The following is a 19,932-nucleotide window of genomic DNA, read 5'->3' as shown; positions in this document are numbered from 1 at the left end:
AAAAGCATTGTGCAACTGGATTTTCTAAAGGTAGTCAAGTACCAAGGAAGATGGGCTGGAAACAGCCAGACTCATTCATCCTCTAGGGTCACACTGTCACTCGATACAGAGACCATTAGGTTCTCACCTGCCTTTGGCTGAAGAGGCTGAAATCGTCTGTGAACAGCTGCGCTGCCCGCCCTGTCCGGCTAAGTGCTCAGGTTACGGCAGACACCTTTGCGGGTCATTACGACCAGTCAGAATTAAGGCCTTATCATCATTCTTTGAAGTGCCTAGTAACTCCAGACAGAGCTGCATGCCCAGAAACCTCCCCAGCAGAAGGCTCCTGCCTCTGTTCTGTCTCCACGCAGTCATAGACTCGGCCCGGCTCTTAAGAAAGTGGGTGGGAAACAAGAATCTACCGTGAAACAGCTCACTGCTGGAAAGTGGTTCTTGCTTTAGCTCAGTTGCAGATTGATGCGATGTTGAAATGCTAACGGCTGTTTCTGAATGTCTCCCAATACGGCAGGCGTTAGTCTAAGCGCTTTATGTCCAGTTCTTGGGACTCTACCTAAGGCCGTCAGCACAGTGCCTGACTCAGCATGTTCTGTCAATATGAGCTATTATTGTAAAATAATAATATTACCACGGCAACCCTGTGAGGTCAGTACTTCATCTCCTACAGTTGGCAGAAAGGAAATGAAGACTTACAGGGTCTTCATACGTGAGCAGGTCTGGCCCTTAAGCTACGGTGTACTGCTTAGGGAGCTCTGGCTGTGGTCATACCAGGATGGCCTTAATCAAAACTCTCCACATCCTTTCCCCTTGCAAAGATGGTTACCTACTGCACTTTATCACCATGCATCTCCCTGTGTATGTGAGGTGCCCCCTCCCCCCTCTCCTGCCAGCTCCTGGAGATGCTGATTTACATAAACTCGGTCCTTGGGACTAACACAGAGCCAGATGCACAGTGCATTCAGTAAGCCTTTGGTAAAGGAACCAATGGAAATACTGGCATGTGGCACGCAGCTCACCGAGGACCAAGGGAGAAGGCACTGTGTTACCCACTGTGTGGCACCTTCCCCCAAAACAGGGGCAACTAACTGCCTTTCAGTTTAAATAGTCCCTGTGATAATTTTGAAGCTAACTCATAGGGCAGTCATTACGTGTCAGAACCTGTTCTCATCAAGCATATAACTCATTATCTAAATAATCCTCCAGGGGTAGCAACCATTATTATCCTTATTTTACTTCTGCAGAAGCCGAGCCAGAGACCCACGGAACAACTTGTCCAAGGCGAAGACTGAAAAATGGGAGAGACTAGCCTCAAACTCAGGTTGCCAGGCTCGGGGTCCACTCTTGCCAAGTTGGCTGGGCTGACTGTGGAGGTGGAAGGTTCTTGAAATGCAGGTAAACTATATTCCCAGAAATTAGGCAATAACTAGAATCCAGTTAGTTAGAAATGATGATAGTTAATTTCACAAGGCTTCTAAATACTTACTAAAACAGAAAAAGGGGTGCATATTTCCCTAAAGGGTGCATGGGCACAGCGGATTTCCCACCTGCCAAAAATTAAGCCTTTGTGAACTCAGAACAGATGACATTAGTCTCTTTGCCTTGATGCTTGCCGTTTCCAACAAACCAAGGCTGATGTTGAAATCTGAAACATGTAGCCACGTAGTCCATGTTGCTTTCTTACATAGGTATCGAGAAAGACAGACTCAACTGAAAACATATTGAGGGATGAAATTTTTGCTGGGGATGCATTTTACATGGTGCCCAACAAAGCAGGAAACATGCCATATGGACATTTTCTTATCCATTCTTCCCCTAAATGATCTTTATTTATTTTCTTTCCAAATGATCTTTAGATTCAGAAAACAGCTATGTCAGAAATGTGTATATATATCTATACACACACACACACACACACACACTCTACAATATTCCTGAATGCAGTATGAATTCTTACAATACAATATATTATTAAAAATAATTTATTGGCCGTAACAGCTCTCAAATTGCATTTTTATTCACAATGAAACGTATGTGAATTTAGGAAGCACTTCAAAACATCTTTTTTCCCCAAAGCTAAGCATAAAATCTAAGAAGAAAGGAAGAAAATGTTCTACATAAAAAATCCCTCTGCGAATATGATGCATTCATAGTTTCGGCAATTATAGAAAGGACCTCTGGAACACACCTCCACAGCAGATGTTACACGGTGTTTTGTTTGTCACAAGCATAGCTGAGTACACCACAAGAAGTGTATCATTAGACAGAAAATGGAAAAGTGCTAATACGCACCTTGGCTGAAACAACAGTGTATTACCAATTATTTATATCTTTACCTTTACAGATCTAAATTCCTGTGGCTGCTACAGGCTACGTTCTCTTTTCTGCTTTAGATGTTTTTTCTTCCACGTATAGGTTTATCATAACTGGGTCTGAATCACTGAAATAACAGAAGGTACATGGAGAGATTTTAGCAATGTCATTCAATAAACCAGATAACAAAGTTGATCTGCGCACGAAGGTCATTTTTGCAAAATTGGTACTGTTCATAAAAGGATTCTTGTTCACATAAATGTGATCCGTTTACAATACTTTTATAGACTGAGCTTAGTATTTCAAGGTTCGAATGGAAGAAAGAGAAAGAAAAGGGAAATATGAGGGTAGAAAGAGCACATCGGTCCTTGGCTCCTTATGAGCAAGTATCCCAGGCTTGTTTCCTTTCACCTCTCACTTCCCGGCACACACCCAGGAGGCGACACTGGGACCTGGTGCAGACTTCACGTCCATAAAGGTGCCGTCTCCCTGAGAGGTTGGGATGGGTCTCCCTAGCTCTGCTGAGGGTGGAAGGAGGGGTGGGGGGGCGGGGGAGGAAGCGGAACAGTAAATTGCATATTTTGGTAAATGTCAGGTGAACGTGAATATAAAAAGACTCTGATTTTCCCAAACAACACAAAAGATCCAAAGAATGTTTAGGCCAACAGGAATGTATAAACATCCTATAAATTTAATTTTACACTCACATATGCATATATATATATATAAATAAAAATTAAATACAGCATTTATGAACGTAATATCTATATTGATCGTTATATGTATATATTATAATCATATAACAGATCATCCAGTATATATTATGTTATGATTATATATGATGAACTATAAACCATTATATTCATGTGTTTGTATAATTAATTATATACTTGATAATGTGATTATATATGTATAAAAAGATTTTACCTCTGTCGCATGAATTACCCATTAGAGCTATTGACTTTTCATACCATCATGCTGCATTAAAGAACTGAATTTAAACTCTGCCCTCCCACCCTAGGTAGCAGTGTGCGCCATCCATGCGTTCTTTCGGAGTCACGTACCCGCTGTCCTCTGTAGCACACCTTTGTAACTTTCATCCAGGTTCTTTGAGGTGCAGTACCTTTGGGGCTCCGCATGTGATGCTGTGACTGAGATTTCATCTCAAGCCACACGTACTGATTTCTGTCACATTAAGACTACTGTCATTAACCTTTTGTTCTGTAAATGTACACCTGTGCTCCATAATGTGTGTAAAATATTGCCTGTATTGCTTGTCAACATACGTTAAAGTTCTTGTTTATAATGACATCCTACCCTTGCAACTAGGAGCTCATTCCCCAGGAAAAAAAAGAGATAAATGTGTGTTCAATTTCTTGGTCTCTTTTTCCCCTGTAACTTTGGGCGACCTCTATAAGCATTCTGAAGCAGCATTGATTGAGGTTCTTTGAGGCCACATGTCTTCCCCCAAATGGTATTTTGTGGTTCAAAATCAAATCATGGAAGAAGGTAATATGAGAAGCTTGGTTGGAACCCAAACACTAGGTGACTTTCTTTTCTGAGGGATAATTTTGAGAAAACGTCACTTTTTGTGTAGCGATGATCAAGTTTTCTACGCCATCCTCCAAAAAGTCCCACCAAGCAGAGGATCATCTGCAGTTACACGCCTTGAGCGTTTGGCATTCTTGCTGTGACCTAGCTGAGTTAGCTGTTCTCCTGACAGTCTGTGCGGGAGCTTTTGCTGGTGCCTTCTCTGGGTCAGGGCCTGTGCCAGCACGGAGGATGCAGCGGGCACCACACAGATGCCTAAAACAAGCACTGAACGCATCAACCACATCATTTTTTGAATAAATATTCGTGGAAAGAAAAGTGCAGAGGAAATGCATTGGGTCCTGTGGGATTATTTATCAGAGTTCTTCCCTAGCGTGAGGGATGCAGGACAGCCATCTGCAGCCTGACTCAGAGCTGGCCAGCGTCAAAAGCCAACTCTACCTCCTTGACTGTGACCATGGACAAGCCACTTAACACTTCAGTTTCTAAATTTCCCCTTCCATAAAATGATGACTTTAAAAATGATCATGTAAGTTCAGAGTGAGGATCAGTCAACTGTATGTTAAATATATATATATATATATATGTATGTATATAGTTATTTATTTAAATGTATATTCATTTAACATTATATATTATACATATATATACTCATAAAGCATCATTAGGTATAAGCATATATATAATATCTATTTTATAGAACAGACCCTGATACGTTGTAAGTTCCCTTTGTATTACATATAATTATGCTTTTCATTTAAACTTGAGGAAGAAATATTCGAGGTAAAATATAAATGATAAGTAAAATGTACTCAAGTCGGGTGTGAGGGCAAAGGAAAGATGACTGAATCCACCAGAGGGAGACACAGAAGCCCGTGTCCAGGCCCCGCATTAGAGACTGTTTGGATCGGAAGACCACAGAGGTCAGCGTGCCCAAGCCCAGCGATCAAGGGAAAGAGTGTTGTATGACAAGGTGGTTTGAGGCAGTTAGATGTGTTTTTGCAGAAACAGGAGTGCAAAGTCAACAAACAGGGAGAGCTAAAAGTGAGACCCTAAAGGAGGCAGAAGGAACAGGCGGAAGGACCAGGTTGGGAGGGAGGCAGGACTTCAATGCACAGAAGAGAAGGAGGCTCGGAGCCCGCTGACTTCCTCTGAAGGCAGGAAGGCAAGAGCACCCTTTGTAGTGTTTCTTGGTATTTGATCCTACATAATAATCCGTTCTGGGTTGGCTATGGTTCAGTCATTTAGTTCAGTTCTCAGTTCTTTGCTTTTACTGAATAAGGCACGATCGCTGGTGCTTCAAGGCAGGTTGCTTGCTGACTCTTTAGTCCACCATCCTCTCTTCTGATGACACTGAGATTTGAAAGTTCAGAGACAACATTTTATTCTTACTACCTTCAAAACAAAGATCTACTTTAGGCATCTAACTAAATGAGTGGATCACTAAATAATATACTAACAAGTGCTTAAGTCTTTGTAGAGTTTTGCCATATCTCACTGTATTTGCTGAATGCCTTCCATGACCTCGTAGAGCTATTGAGCATTTCCTGGATTATGGGAATAAAGCATGCGACAGGGTACACAAAAACCTTTGCCTTTTGGAGTATCCATTCCTGTTGTGTCATTATCTCTACAGACAAAAATAATTTATAAATATTTAATGTAATTTCAAGCAGTGAAAAGAGCTATGAAAAAAAGTGAATCAAGTATTTGGAATCAAGTCTTATGGAGCAAGGTGTTGCTATATTAGATATGGTGTTTATTTCAGGTTGCCTTCCCCAGAAACAGATTCTGCAAGGAGATTTGCATGCAAGGAGATTAAGGGGAAGCTCTCTGAGAAACATCATTTTTAAGGGAGTGAATGACACAGGATTTTGCAGAAAAAGATAGAACATGTTGCAATAGCAGCAAAGGTTTCAGTAGATTCTGCATGGGGCTCTAGAGTGTGATGACCATTCCAAGGATTTTCTGAACCGAAGCAAGTGTAATAGGAAAGAACAAATCTTCTGAGTCCATATCAGATCAGTTTCTTTTACTTTAACCTTTGTATGCTATTGCTTTTGCTTTTGCTACACGTTAAGAATGTTGCCTACAGCCTGAAACATATATTTGAGCCCACTCTCAAGGCTCTGATCTTTAAAGGCATAACACTTGTCCATTCATATGGAGACAACAAGTTGCAGAACAGACAGTGACATTTATCTTTTTGGAGGTTTACAGGAACATCATGTCCTGACCCACCTGGACAGCTGCAAGAACCAAGGATTCCAACACCAAGAAGTTCGCAACAACCAACCATGCCCCCTCCGCTTTTAATATAAAAGAAGCCTAAATTCTAACTTGGGTAAGAAGAGTCCTTGGGACGCTAGTTCACCATCTCCTCAGTCTGTTGACTTTTCAAATAAAGTCACTGTTTCTTGCCCCAACAACTCCTCTCGATTTATTGGCCTGTCGTGTGGCAAGAAGTATGAGCTTGGACTGGCTAAGACAACGGACTAGGCTTTTGCTCCCCCACACCCATCAGTCACTGGCTATCCCTGGGGAGTAAGCACAAGCTTGAGTGAGGCCACTCCCTTCCCAAGGAAGAAGTGGGCTGGCTGATCGCTAAGTGAAAGCCTCGTTCCTGGTATGTGAGTGCTTAGATCCAAAAGAAGGATCTGGTTGGCTCAACACAACGTCCACCGCAGTGTACAAGATTGCTTCCCTGAGGAGAGAACGTTTGAACAGAAATCTGAATAAAGTAAGAAAACAAAGTCTGGGGAAATAATTTTCCAGGCAGAAAAATGTACACTTATAAAAGCCCTAAGAAAAGACGAAAGCTATTAAGATGGAGGGGTAAAACAGAGGCCGTGTGGCTGAAGGGTGGTGAGTCAGCTAAGAGGTCTGGTAGGAATCATCTAAGAGGGAGGGAGGGCTTATATTGTAAAGAAACTCTAGGTTATGATATGAAGCTAGGATTGTGTTTTATTTATTTATTTTTAATTTTTTTAACATTTTTTATTGAGTGATAGTCATTTTACAATATGTCAATTTCCAGTGTAGAGCACAATTTTTCAGTTATACATGAACATGTGTATATTGATTGTCACATTTTTTTCACTGTGAGCTACCGCAAGATCTTGTATATAGTTCCCTGTGCTGTACAGTATAATCTTGTTTGTCTGTTCTACATATGCTTGTCAGTATCTACAACTTTTGAACTCCCAGTCTATCCCTTCTCACTCCCCTCCCCCTTGGCAACCACAAGTTTGTATTCTATGTCTATGAGTCTGTTTCTGTTTTGTATTTATATTCTTTTTTTAGATTCCACATATGAGCGATCTCATATGGTATTTTTCTTTCTCTTTCTGGCTTACTTCACTTAGAATGACATTCTCCAGGGACATCCTTGTTACTGCAAATGGCATTATGCTGTCATTTTTATGGCCAAATAGTATTCCATTGTATAAATATACCACCTCTTCTTTATCCAGTCATCTGCTGATGGACATTTAGGCTGTCTCCATGTCTTGGCTATTGTAAATAATGCTGCTATGAACATTCGGGTGCAAGTGTCTTTTTGAAGTAGGGTTCATTCTGGATATATGCCCAGGAGTGGGATTACTGGGTCATATGGTAAGTCTATTCCTAGTCTTTTGAGGAACCTCCATACTGTTTTCCACAGTGGCTGCACCAAACTGCATTCCCACCAGCAGTGTAGGAGGGTTCCCTTTTCTCCACAGCCTCTCCAGCATTTGTCATTTGTGGACTTCTGAATGATGGCCATTCTGGCTGGTGTGAGGTGATACCTCATTGTAGTTTCGATTTGCATTTCTCTGATAATTAGTGACACTGAGCATTTTTTCATGTGCCTATTGATCATTTGTATTTCTTCCTTGGTCAGATTGTGTTTTAAATGTAAAGGTGGACCACTGAGCGACATTTTCTTTATGATTTAAACATTCTAAATGATTACTTTGGCTCCCTTGTAGAAAATAGTGTCAGGAGATAAGTGGGAAACCAGAGTAACCAGTTGGTGGGTTGAAGTTGTGGTCTGGTTGGAGGCATATGTTATCTGCATTAGGGTCACAGCTAAAATTCATAGAAAATGGATCTTTTTCATGACTTGTATACAAGCTACGAAGAGAGCAAAGGCTGACTCCTAGGCTTTTGGTTGGAGCAATTGCATGAATGATGGTCATGTTTTGATCTGCACAAGATGGTTAGGGACATGTTAATTAAGAAACGTTTAAGGACTGTAAAATGTGAAGTTGGTATTAGATTTTTAACGGGAGATTTTGAGTAGGTAGTTGTGCATGTAAGTTTTGGCCTTGGGGAGAAGTTGGAGCCCAACAGATAAATTTGAAAGTCATCAGCCTGTAGAAGGAATGTATAGCTTTGAAACTAGAGGGGTTCACCTCAAACTTTTATATAAAAGAAGAGGGGCTAAGATTGCATTCTGAGGGGCATTTAAGAAGAGGTTGATCAGCAACTGTAATGGGGTGTGTGTGTCTTTCTCTGTGAGCCAGAGAGATATTGAGAGTATAAAAGAGTAAAGTATTTTAGAGAACTACAAAACGTTTAATGAGATTTTAAAGAGGATATGTGCAAGGCATGGTAAGCAAAGCATTCTGACAATTATTTGGTGATGTACAGATGATAACCAAACAGCTATATCATGCCACGTCATCCACATTTTCTTTTGAAGGCAATGGATGAACTGATTCCCTTAGGACACACATAAATATAATGGCACAAGGGGAGGAGATGTGGATGGATTTTAGGTAGATTTAGAATTTCAAAAGGAAGGACTCTGTTGCTCATAAGACGTCTGCGGGATGAGTGATTCTAAGATCTCTGACTGCAGTTACCGGGTGAGAGGTGGACTGTATTTATTCCTTTATCAGTTCATTCCCAGGACGAATGTTAATTGAGCTCTTATTTCACGGCAGGTACTCTTCTAGGTGCTGAGGCTGCAACAATGAACAAGTAGACAAAAATCTTGCTGTTCTGGTTATGTTCTGGTGTCGAAGGCAGACAATTAACAAAAGCCATGTGTGAAATGTACAGGTCTGGTAGAGCAAAGTAGAAAACCTGTCAGTTGGGCATCTCTGCTCTCACATTAACCACCTGTGATGGGTTGCGGAGGGAACAGAGGTGGAAAAGGAAATTTAAAATAAAGAAGAAATTGACAAAATAGTAGATAAAAGCTACAGAGTTCAGGAAAAATGTGTTTTGCCGTGAGGATAAAAAGAGATGTCTTGGTTTTACTTGATGAGAGGAAGGCTGCAGGGAGGAAAGGCGCAATTTGAAATGGAGCCCTTTGAGAGACATGACTGAGTCACTTAAAACTGCACAGAGGGAAGGATTTTTTGGATAGAGGGCCTGTTGTAAGAAAGATAGTTTCCAAAATGTCTTGTAATTTCTTAGGTATAGATACACCATATTCAAAATGGAATTTGAAAAATATGGAATTCCACAAATACTATTTACTTACAAAATATTCTGAACATATAGAAAAGAAGGTAGAATGATTTTTTAACTTACTGCACTTGCTATTACACTATTTTATTGGAAGTGTCATCATCGTATGTTTGTCTGCTTTATTTCTTACCTTAACCAACTCAGGTTGGATATAAGTAAGTTAAGTGTGAGAAATTTTGTGTATACAACATAAGAATTAGTTGAACCATAGAAGCTAGGATTTTATTTATAGCAGGCTTGCTCTTAAACCTCTTGAAGTTACATTTGTAATGTAGACCCTTCGAAGACAGTATCTGTAGTAAAAAATATGTATTTTTCTAGAGGAAAGTCTGACCTTTAAAAAGGATATTCTTATTTCACAATCTGACAATTTTCTTAAACTTTGTTAATTAAAAAATCATGAGGGTATTTAAGCAAGGAAAATCGATTAAAACATGCAACAACTACAGAGAATTAGTGTGATGGCACAAAGTTAGTGGATTTTGGTTATTAGAAATTAATTGCAAATGTATTTTTGTTAATATTTTGCTAATTTCATATCTAATATTTTTGAGACATTTTATTTCAAATCTGTGCTAAGAATTACCAGATCAAACCAAAAGTGATTTTCATGTAGCTGGTACACAATAAATGCTCCAAGAAAAGTTACTGAAGCTCTTAAAATCGATGATTTACTTACTCTGTGGGCCAACGGTGCTACTGTTGATGCTGACAAAACAAACTTTACATCACTTCAGTGACAGTCTATAAACATTATCGATAGAAAATGAGAAATAGCAAAGTGTGTGCGAGCAGGTTCTTGTGTTCAGGGATTTGAATGTCATGAGGGGCCGACGTCTGTAAATACAAATATTACAGGATCGTTCAGTATTACATCAGATGCATGACAATGGGGGTACATTTTTTACCTGAGAAAACTGTGACATTGACGGAGTAAGACTTTATTAAAAATTCAAGGTGGATGAAGTAAATCTGATCTAGGTGAGTGATAAGTTTATATTCAAGAAAGCAGAGAACCCAGAAGAGGTGATCTGCATCATTCATGGACCACGAGAAAGGTACATTGGTAACTACACCACGATCAAACGGAAGATGTCCAAATCCTAAGACTGTGGGTGAGTTGTTTAGTAAGACCTATGATTCAGCACCAAAACAGTCTAAGACTAAATGATGAAAAAGGAGAAGAATAAGAAGTAAAACAAAATAACTTAGGGTGTCATAAGTTTTTTCCCTGTGATAAAAAGAGATAACCACAATATAAAGCAGTCTGCAAAAATATTAAAACAGAAGCTCGCCAGTAATGGATTTTATTCAGAGCTTCATCTCTCAAAATGTGGCTGTAATTCAGGGTATCTTGATGCAAGAGACAGCTGGAATTGATAATAGCATTTCTCAAGGCTGTCATTAGTTCTGCAATATTAGCTTAAAATTAGTATGGAGGAGAATGTAAAGTTCATATGGATTTTTGGTTCAGTTCCTTCAGCATATAAAAGATAAAATGACATATTTTAGTAAGTTATTGGAATTTGTTTTCTTCAGAGAAGAGTAGACTAGATTTTTAAAAATATATGATTAGAAATTCATCTTTACTGAGTGCATGGAAATTAATTTTAGTCATTTTTTATCTAATTACAAAAGAAATTATCTCTGAAAAGATAAAACATCATTACTTAAAACAAATATATTTTCACTGAATTATTTACGTAAAACCTTTAAAGGAGTATTTATACATATGTTAGTAAAACGTGTATTAATACAATGCATATTACCTGTGTAATAAATGAGAGTAAATTTTGTTGAGAGACGTAAATAGCAGACTTGTTCTCAAGGCAGTCAGTTCTGTGCCCTCCACTGGAGCCAATATGGTTACCGTCCACTCCAGGTCAAGTGTCCATTAGGAGGTAATCCTGTTTCTTCAAGGCCAACGGTGCAGGCTGAATACACCCAAGATACATCATTAGGCTAAGTTATCTACAGATACTAAAAAAGCTAAACAAAGGATGTTTTCATCAGTGATATAATTACACCTAACTTTTGGTGGGCAAAAGGCATTCTATTGGTAACAAAAATGAGAACTATGTACAAATATTTTTTATATTTATATTCTCCTGAGGTTGATAGAAAATTATGAAAACCAGGATCTTATGTGAACTTAGCTGAAAATGGAAAAATGCAAAACTGACATTTAATTTGCCGTGGATATAAAAGAACACTAGTAACTTAGCTTCTAAATTTTCAGTTTATATAATCATTAGTCATGAAATATATTTAATTTCCCTCTCATTCTCGTATCTACACCTATTTAGATATGATATTTCCCAGATATTTCTGGGAATTTTAAAGGATATAAGAATAAATAAGACAATTAAGAAATACTACTTATTCATTACTGTTTGTAATGTCCAGTTAATGAAATCTCTCTACCTTTACGTACATTAGTAAACTGCTTAAATGTGCTCTTAAAATAGTACTTCATAATTGTCTATAAATGGTTTCCAAAGCCTTTTTTCTCTATGTGAAAGTGTGAACTACAACCTCAGAGCATTAATATATTCAGGCTCAACCAGCCAAGCACAATAAAGAACTGAAGATAGATTGGGACAAAATAAATGACACAATGATTTCACTAACTAGCAGACTTGTGATGGAAACGGGAGACATGGCTCATCCAAAGCAAAGGGAAAACGAGTCTGGGACTTGGAGACAGAACTGAATTTTCAAGGGAGGCAAAGCTTGACAAGTTTGGGAGGGTTGTGTTCCATGACTACTGGCTGAAATAAATTTCCTTGGAAATTTTTCATTAATAAATTTATCAAAATTTCTTTTGCATAATCTAACAAAATGTTGATACTTGTAAACATATCAAATATTAGGGCAAAAATCTAAATGTCCTGTTGTAGTTGCATTACTTTGTAGAGTAAATCAGTGCATGAATTAACCAATGCACTAAGTTGAATATTTAAGTTAATGTACTTACCTGATACCAATACTCTGCAATTTGCGTATGAATTGGATTCAGACCCATTTTTTTCCATTCACAGGAAAGAAATATTAACAACTGAAAATTGATATTTTCCTACAATTCAAAAACCACTTCTTCTGCAGAATATTTTAAGGGAAGCTAAATGACAACAACAAAAGACTTGGAAGGAAAATGCTTGAAATAAATGATAGGAGGCAAAATACCAGATTTCCTAGTATTTCTGTCTCCAAGTCAAATAAAATACATGACTCTGCTTGATTTAAGTTTTGAGATTCAATGAGAAAATTTATACCCGTTAAAATATTAAGAAAGCCATGAGTGTGATATCTTGCAAGATATCTTAGAAATGACTAAGCAATATGAAAATATAAGTAGATGAATTACCCAGTAAATCTAATAATTTCCCCTGGAAACAGATGTTTGACAGGGTTCTGACTTTTAAGAGAACTATATTATTACTTTGCCTAGTGTAACTGTCAAATTTGTGTAAAATCATAAGATAATTCACAGTTTTCTTTCAAATGTAGCTTTCCTATCCGTTTGTATTTTTAACTTGTATAATTTTTTCATTTTTTTCTGTAAAGAAATCGAAATATTTCTCATGGGGAAATCTTAAAAGTTATTTTAATGGTTATATTTCTATTACAATATTTTCAGATGAATAGACATTTTCACTGATCAACCAAATTTACAGAGAAAAATGTATAGTGATATTAAGAACATTTTAGTATAGCATTTAATATACTTAAATCAAGATGGCATTCTCAACATGTAGACACTTTCCGCCTCCTCTTCTATGTGCATGGCACTTTCATTTTGACCTATTATGTTTGAAATATTCATACAATATCAAGATTAGTCTGTCTAAAAAAGAAATAGAATCATTTAACTACTTAGCTATAAAAATGAACCAAACAGTCATTTTATCAATGCATATACCCAAACCATGTTTCCCAGTCATCAAACCCATAAAATAAGCAGACAGATCTCCTGCCTCATCCTACCAAGAACGGTCCATTATTCCTAGTCCTCAGTGTATGGGCATCTGTTTACAGATAATCAATTTTTAAAGCATTTTTATAGAAGGATTTTCCTTTTGTTTTGTAATATATAATGCCAAAGATACAGTCATTTATTGCTGTTTAATAAACCAGATCAACATTTAATGACTTAAAATGATAATTTTTTATTTTGCCTTCACATCTGCACTCTGTAAAGGTCTTGGCAGGGATGGTTGATCTCGGCTCCACCAGGCATCGCCTGAGATAGCTTGACAGGGGCTGGAAACCCCTCTTTCAAGATGGCTCCCTGACATGACTGATTGATGTGGTCAGTTTGCTGGGACATCAGCTGGAACTGCTGACCAGGACCCATATTTCCTTTCTATGTTGTCCTTCCCATGTGGATTTTTATGTTTAAATATATTTTCTCCTGTATTAACTCAATTCTTTCTCCAGTGGCATTGACATGTAAATACAATTTCACTTTTTGGTCTTCTGCTACAATCAAGATTTCACTCTTCCTTGTAATTTTTTGTTTCTATTTCTTTTGCTTCACTTCTCATTTTTCTTTTCTAATTACTTTAGTAATTAGGCTCCTTTTAATATTGCCACCTTACTCTTGATGATTTTATTTCTTTCTTGGTCTTTTTATGAGCTCTGTAAGTTCATGCTTTACCTCCATCTCCCCATTTCTTGAGAGCAAGGTCTTTTTTTTTTTTTTGCTTGTTTGTTTATTTTTTGTCGCCTTCTTTCAACTTCAAGGTGATGTCTTCCCAGAGGCTGCTGATCACTTAATATATTTAGCTATAGCTAAGTTAATTCCTTCTTAACCTTACCTTATGGTATTGATTTTCATAATTTTTGGTAGCATTACAGTGTTAAATATGTGTGTGCATTTTTTTTGGAGGGGGTGGATGCTTTTCAATGAAAATAATTAGAAGTTTAATTAAGAATAGTTAAATAACTCATGAACTTAGTTTAAAATAAAATCACTTAAAATAAGTGATTAAACAGAGACCACAGATACCCACTCAGGTTTCTCCTGTGTGAGAAGCATTTATCTGTAGAAGGATGAATATTAGTATATAGGTGTATAGATGTCAGCCTAATATGCTCTCTAAGCAAGAACTGAAGCTACATTAAGATTTTTAGTAAACATTACTCAAATTCTTTCCCTTTACCTTTTCAATAAAAAATGAATTGTTTCCTGTTGTGTTCCAAATTCACATCTTAAATATTTCACATCCCAACACAGATTCTAGGGGTTTTGATTTTCTGACAATTACATACATTGTTTGTCTATTACCTTGTGACACGTTTTTTTTACTAGGCGTGTTAAGAGCCAGAGTCTTCATTTTAAATACGTTATCATATAGCTGGCTTGTTTCCATAGCCACTCTGTGAATCTTAATTTTGAGAAGCCTTCTTTCAAATGCATGCATTTACATATATTGGAGGTGGGGGGAACACTTGGTAAAAGACTAAGAATAAATCAAGAGTAGGAATAAATCAGGGATAATTTATCAGCACTACTGGAAAAGGGCTTCTGAAGAGAAAAATAACATTATTTTCACATGTGCCTCTCTATAATGCTTTCCGTCACGCCATTCATAGAATTTAATACACAAGGATTGATGCGCATCTTCTGTGGTGAGATGGTTTTGGAAGGGTTGGAAAATTGAATAAAAGAGAAAAGGGTGGAATCCTGTTTCTGATGTTGCTCAATGTCAGAATGCTTTCAGTTTAATTATGTTACCAGTGAATGGGGTTTGAGAGCTCATTATGAAGATACACACTGGTGTTGCCCAGATTGGACACGGTTTTCTGTAATGACATTGTTTGAATCAATGGCAACAGTCAGCTTCTGTACTACACACCCTTGTGCAGAACATCCCGGATGGGCCCTTGGTCTCTTTTATTCTTTGGACAGCTGAGATGGTCCCTCAGAAGCATCAAGTCACTCTGTTCATGTTGGTTCGTATTTGACTTCTACCCCCAGCAATTCTGTATTTTGAAATCCAAGCAATTTCTATATTTTGACTAAAACAATCAGTTGAAAATTACCTTGGTAGCTGTTTGTGTATATGATATACATGATTTGTTTGCCATTTTTTTCACTGATTTTCATGAATATGAGTAGTGTATTGGCATGGCTAAGGTGTGCTAACAGTGGAACATTATAGTATCTTCCAGGATAGCATTCTTTACTTGACAAAACTAAATGTTAATCATTTTTTGCTGAACACTGGGTACTTCAATGACTACTTCCACAAGACTCTGGAGAACATCTATATGGCTATCACTATAGAAGAATTTTCTGAAAACAAATAATCTCTGATTGGGCAATTTTCTTATATCCCACAGGCAATTTTATTTTGACACAGTATAGGAAAATGACATGATTGATTTCCACCAAGGGTTAATTACAGTGTTTGTACTTGCTGAACTTTATACAGATAAGTATCTGTCAGGTGTTCTATTAACCTTTGGAGTGTGTGTTGGGGGGGTGTGTGTGTGTGTGTTCATTCTGTAAAGTTCTCAGAATTCTGGTCTCCATTTTGAAATGCATAATTTTCCTAAACATTTGAGATGCTGAATTTTTGCTATGAAAATGTCATTGTCATGGTTGATTGATAACTATAACCTACTATGGAGAAACTTATAATTTTTAATGCGAATATCTTAGCTAGAGACCAATTAGCACTAAGGCAAATGAGAAGCAATTTCACAATCAAAATGCCATCGGGTTTCCCTTATGTCTCTGTCCTGGTTTTATGGGTCTTTAATATCTCTCTTACACACACCATTATTTACATATGTGTATATAATTACAAATAGGTTAAATAATTCAGGTTTATTAATTTTTACCTATCTGTAAGCAATATTCATTTTCAGATCAATGTTTATTATAAAAATGGTGATAAGAAAATTATGAAGTTTTATGAAATTACATTTTATTAAGCTTTGTACAAAGTATATTTAAGATAAATTTCTACATAGCCAACTCATTGATCACTAAGAAGTCAGAAACTATAGGGAAAATAATGAGAGTATAAATATAGCAATAGATGCAAGAAAAATAACTAATAAAAATTTTTTTTAATGTCTTTACTAATACATCTCAACAAAATTATCTCTATTGGTTAAAAAAACTTCTGTTTATTTTTCATTTCATTTAGGTGCTTGAAGTTAACATTTTACTGAATTATGTAATTAACTAGAGTCAATGTCTTTATATATATTTTAAAAATACTTGCTGAGAAATGTAAAAATTAAAATGAATTAGGGGATGACATTTAATCCAACATAAAAAATGTAAAGGAACAAAATGGTTAGCTTTATCTTAATATTTCCATAAATTGGTAATGGTTAATTTTTCACAAATAGGCACCTAATTGACATTTAATCAAGCATACACAAGTGTATGTTAAATATAAATTAATTACTGTATGTTAAAAATACTGTAATTTTATGGTGTGTAAACATGTAAGTACATTTTAGTTACCATTTAATTACTGATTTCACAGACTATAAATGTATAATTACCTAACTAACAATTCACTACCTTTCTAAGGAAAGCATTTTTTTTCAGGTTAAATATGATGTAAAGTTAATTAGACGTTATTTCTACAATAATACTTAAAAAGTTGTAAGTGATTTGGCCCATCTATTTCACTTCTGAATTAACTCATCCTCACAGTAATATATGTGGAAATTATAATGTGCAGAAAGACTACTTATAAATGCACAGTTATATAATTGTGATTTGATTACCCAGCCCAATGCAACAGCATGTTCATGGGGAATACCAAGAAAAAATGTCCTGGGGTTTTAAATAAAATATTATTCATGTATAAAATAAAGTTTAAAAAAAGGTAATTAAATAGCACAGGGAAAAAACAGTTTAAAAAATGTGTATTTCCATAAATATGCAGTGATGTAAATCATCTTACTGCTTTTACATTATTATTTTTTCTTGACTTTACCCTCTTACTGTTCAGTGTTTTTCTAATACCGGTTTTCCTCTATCATTTCCATTTTCCATTTTCTTTTATGTGTTCAAATTCACAAGCTTGAATTTGATGTGGACTTACAGGAAATATTGTTGTGCACTGACCTCAATCATTTTGGTCATTGATAGTGATTTTGTTCTTTCTGTCAGGTATCAGTAACCTTGGGTAGGTTCCAGCTCTTCTCCCACATGAACTCTATCACTGGTGGTAAGTTATAAAGAAAGTTAATTCCAGACAAAATTCTGCCACACATGAAAAAGTGTTACTGATACTCAGGCAGGAGAGACTTCACTCCACCTAAACTGTGAGCTAGTGAAGTCTTAGCGCTGCCTCGTCACATGCCAGGGGAGCCCCCTGGATGACAGGTTCACCAGAGGCAGCTGCAGCAATGTTTTAGCAAAAGGATTCATCTAACCTTCTAAGGGGAGTCAGATTCTCTGCTGAGTCGTTGAACAGGAGACGGTTTCAGAATCCCAAAGCCATGTCTCCGCTTTCAGGGATGCAAGACGTCGAGCTCAGTTAAGGACCTAGTTCATGGAACTGCTGCGCTGCCTGGACAATGTTTCTAGTCAATGCGCCAATTTGTAAACACCACTTAATTCACTTCAACATCCTTACTGGTAGTCATCAAGCCATCTAGTGTTGATCAAGGCAAAGACAGCTGAACACTTACAGTAACAGGTTACAGGATATAATCTTCTGATTATAGTCTACCAACGAGGGTACACCAAACACTAACAAGCATTCTTAGGTTGCAAATGGCTTCAAATAATCACATGTGAATATATGGAAGTGCACATGCTGAAATATTTGAAATTAAATTACAGACAACATAACAGATAGAGGCTGTATTTTGTCGTTATAACAATTACATAAAAATAATCATTTTAAAGTTGCCCAAGTAATTTATAAGCATATGGAAACAACTGTTTTAAGCAAAAGGAGGAAACATCTGGGAGGATATGAAGCATATTTAAAGGCTGATTAATATGTATAATAACTTAGGACAAGAGGGTTTTCTTCTTGACAATCAAAGATGAAATGTGGGTCAGTGCCTCATCTAAACAAAACATCATGGAAGATACAGAGGCTGGTTCAAAAGACGACACGCTTTCCCCTAAATAAGTTTACTATAATCTGATTTTGGAACCAAGATTCAAATAATAATTAGAAGCAAAGAAAATTCAAGTCACCTAGTGAGCAATGGAAATCCACATCCCATTGAAGTGGTAAACGGCTTGATGTAAACACAAGCCCAGAGAGAGTTCAAAAAAGGCTAAGTCACAATTATTTAGGAAGTCTTCGTGGAGAAATTATTATGGGGAATTATAAAAGCACTCGTAGCCCATTGTAAATTTTAAGTGCTAATAAAGCCTTTGAGTTTTTATTCAGGAGGCGCTTGAAGGAAGTCTGGCTTTGAGTAAGTTTCCAGGAAGTAGGCGTCGATTCCACAATGAGAGGAAGGGAGTAAATGCATCTTAACGTTCATTTATTCATCTCCCCTGATGTCTTCTATATGACATTTAAAAATAATGTACATGTATTTTCATTATACAAATCTGAAAAAGCATTATTTTTGCCTTGTTTTGTAGGCTTGCTGTAGAACAGCAGTTTTCAAGCTGTTTAGTCTTTAAATTCTGAGGAATTTTTGAAGATTCGAAGAACTTTTGCTTTCCTGAGTCACATCTACCAGTATTTACCACATTAGACGTTAAATCAGAAGGAAGTTTAAAAATATTTGTATGTCATTAAAATAACACTACAAAATGTGCTGTGTGATAATGTGATATGCATTCTTTAAAAATAATATTTTCCCAAAAAGTTGAGTAAGAAGAATGACATTGTTTTACATTTTAGTAAATCTCTTTGATGACTGACCTAATATGAAGAACCTGTATTCTTCTGTCAGTTTCTGCAGTCAATATGTGGCAATTCTTGTTTTAAATTGTATGGGAAAAAAATCTGATCTTGCACATATATGTAGGTGGAAAATTCTTTCAGATAATTGTGGATATTCTTTTTTTTTGGTCTTTTTTTAATGAATGTATAGTTGATAGAAGTCAGTCAGAGAGAGAAAGATGAATATCATATGATATCATTTATATGTGGAGTCTAAAATAATGGCACAAACAAACTTATTTACAAAACAGAAACAGACAAACATAGAAAAGAAGCCTATGGTTACCAGTGGGGAGGGAGGGGGAGGAATAAATTAGGAGCCTGGGATTTGCGGATACAAACTGCTGTATATAAAACAGACGAATAACAAGGTCCACCTGTTTAGCATAGGGTATTCTTTCTGACATCACACCAAAACTTGACAAGTGGAATTAAAAAAAAATGTTCATTGCAATGTGTAATCTGAAAGCACATTAATAAAAGTTTAAACTGCTTTACATGAAAAGACAACGTTCTCTCTTGCACTTTGAATAAATCTTTTACCCAACAATGATTTTACACCATCATGTACCAGGCATTTGGAGTATTGGTTCATGACCGATGCAGATTTTCCAAACTGGGATACAATTTACTGTTTCATATAAAACAAGAATCACATTCACTTTCTCATCAGAAAAGCCTGTAAGTATTGGAAGGTTGTAAAGCTTATGTTGAT

General features: G+C 36.6%; 1 long non-coding RNA gene across 3 annotated transcripts; it reads left to right on the top strand.

Annotated features, from left to right (window-relative positions):
- The first annotated feature begins 650 nt into the window (after positions 1 to 650).
- Positions 651 to 19,088, top strand: LOC140685561 (uncharacterized). Of its 3 annotated transcripts, none has more exons than XR_012058822.1 (4): positions 651 to 711; positions 1,239 to 1,389; positions 17,468 to 17,525; positions 18,911 to 19,088. It is a non-coding gene; the product is annotated as an uncharacterized lncRNA (long non-coding RNA). The 3 variants fall into 3 exon arrangements; XR_012058823.1 differs by lacking the exon at positions 651 to 711 and adding an exon at positions 720 to 852; XR_012058824.1 differs by lacking the exons at positions 17,468 to 17,525; positions 18,911 to 19,088 and adding an exon at positions 6,071 to 6,287.
- The last annotated feature ends 844 nt before the right edge of the window (positions 19,089 to 19,932 follow it).

This window comes from Vicugna pacos, chromosome 14 (genome assembly GCF_048564905.1).
Source record: "Vicugna pacos chromosome 14, VicPac4, whole genome shotgun sequence".
Classification (NCBI taxonomy): Eukaryota; Metazoa; Chordata; class Mammalia; order Artiodactyla; family Camelidae; genus Vicugna; species Vicugna pacos.
This window is presented reverse-complemented; position numbering and strand designations above follow the sequence as displayed.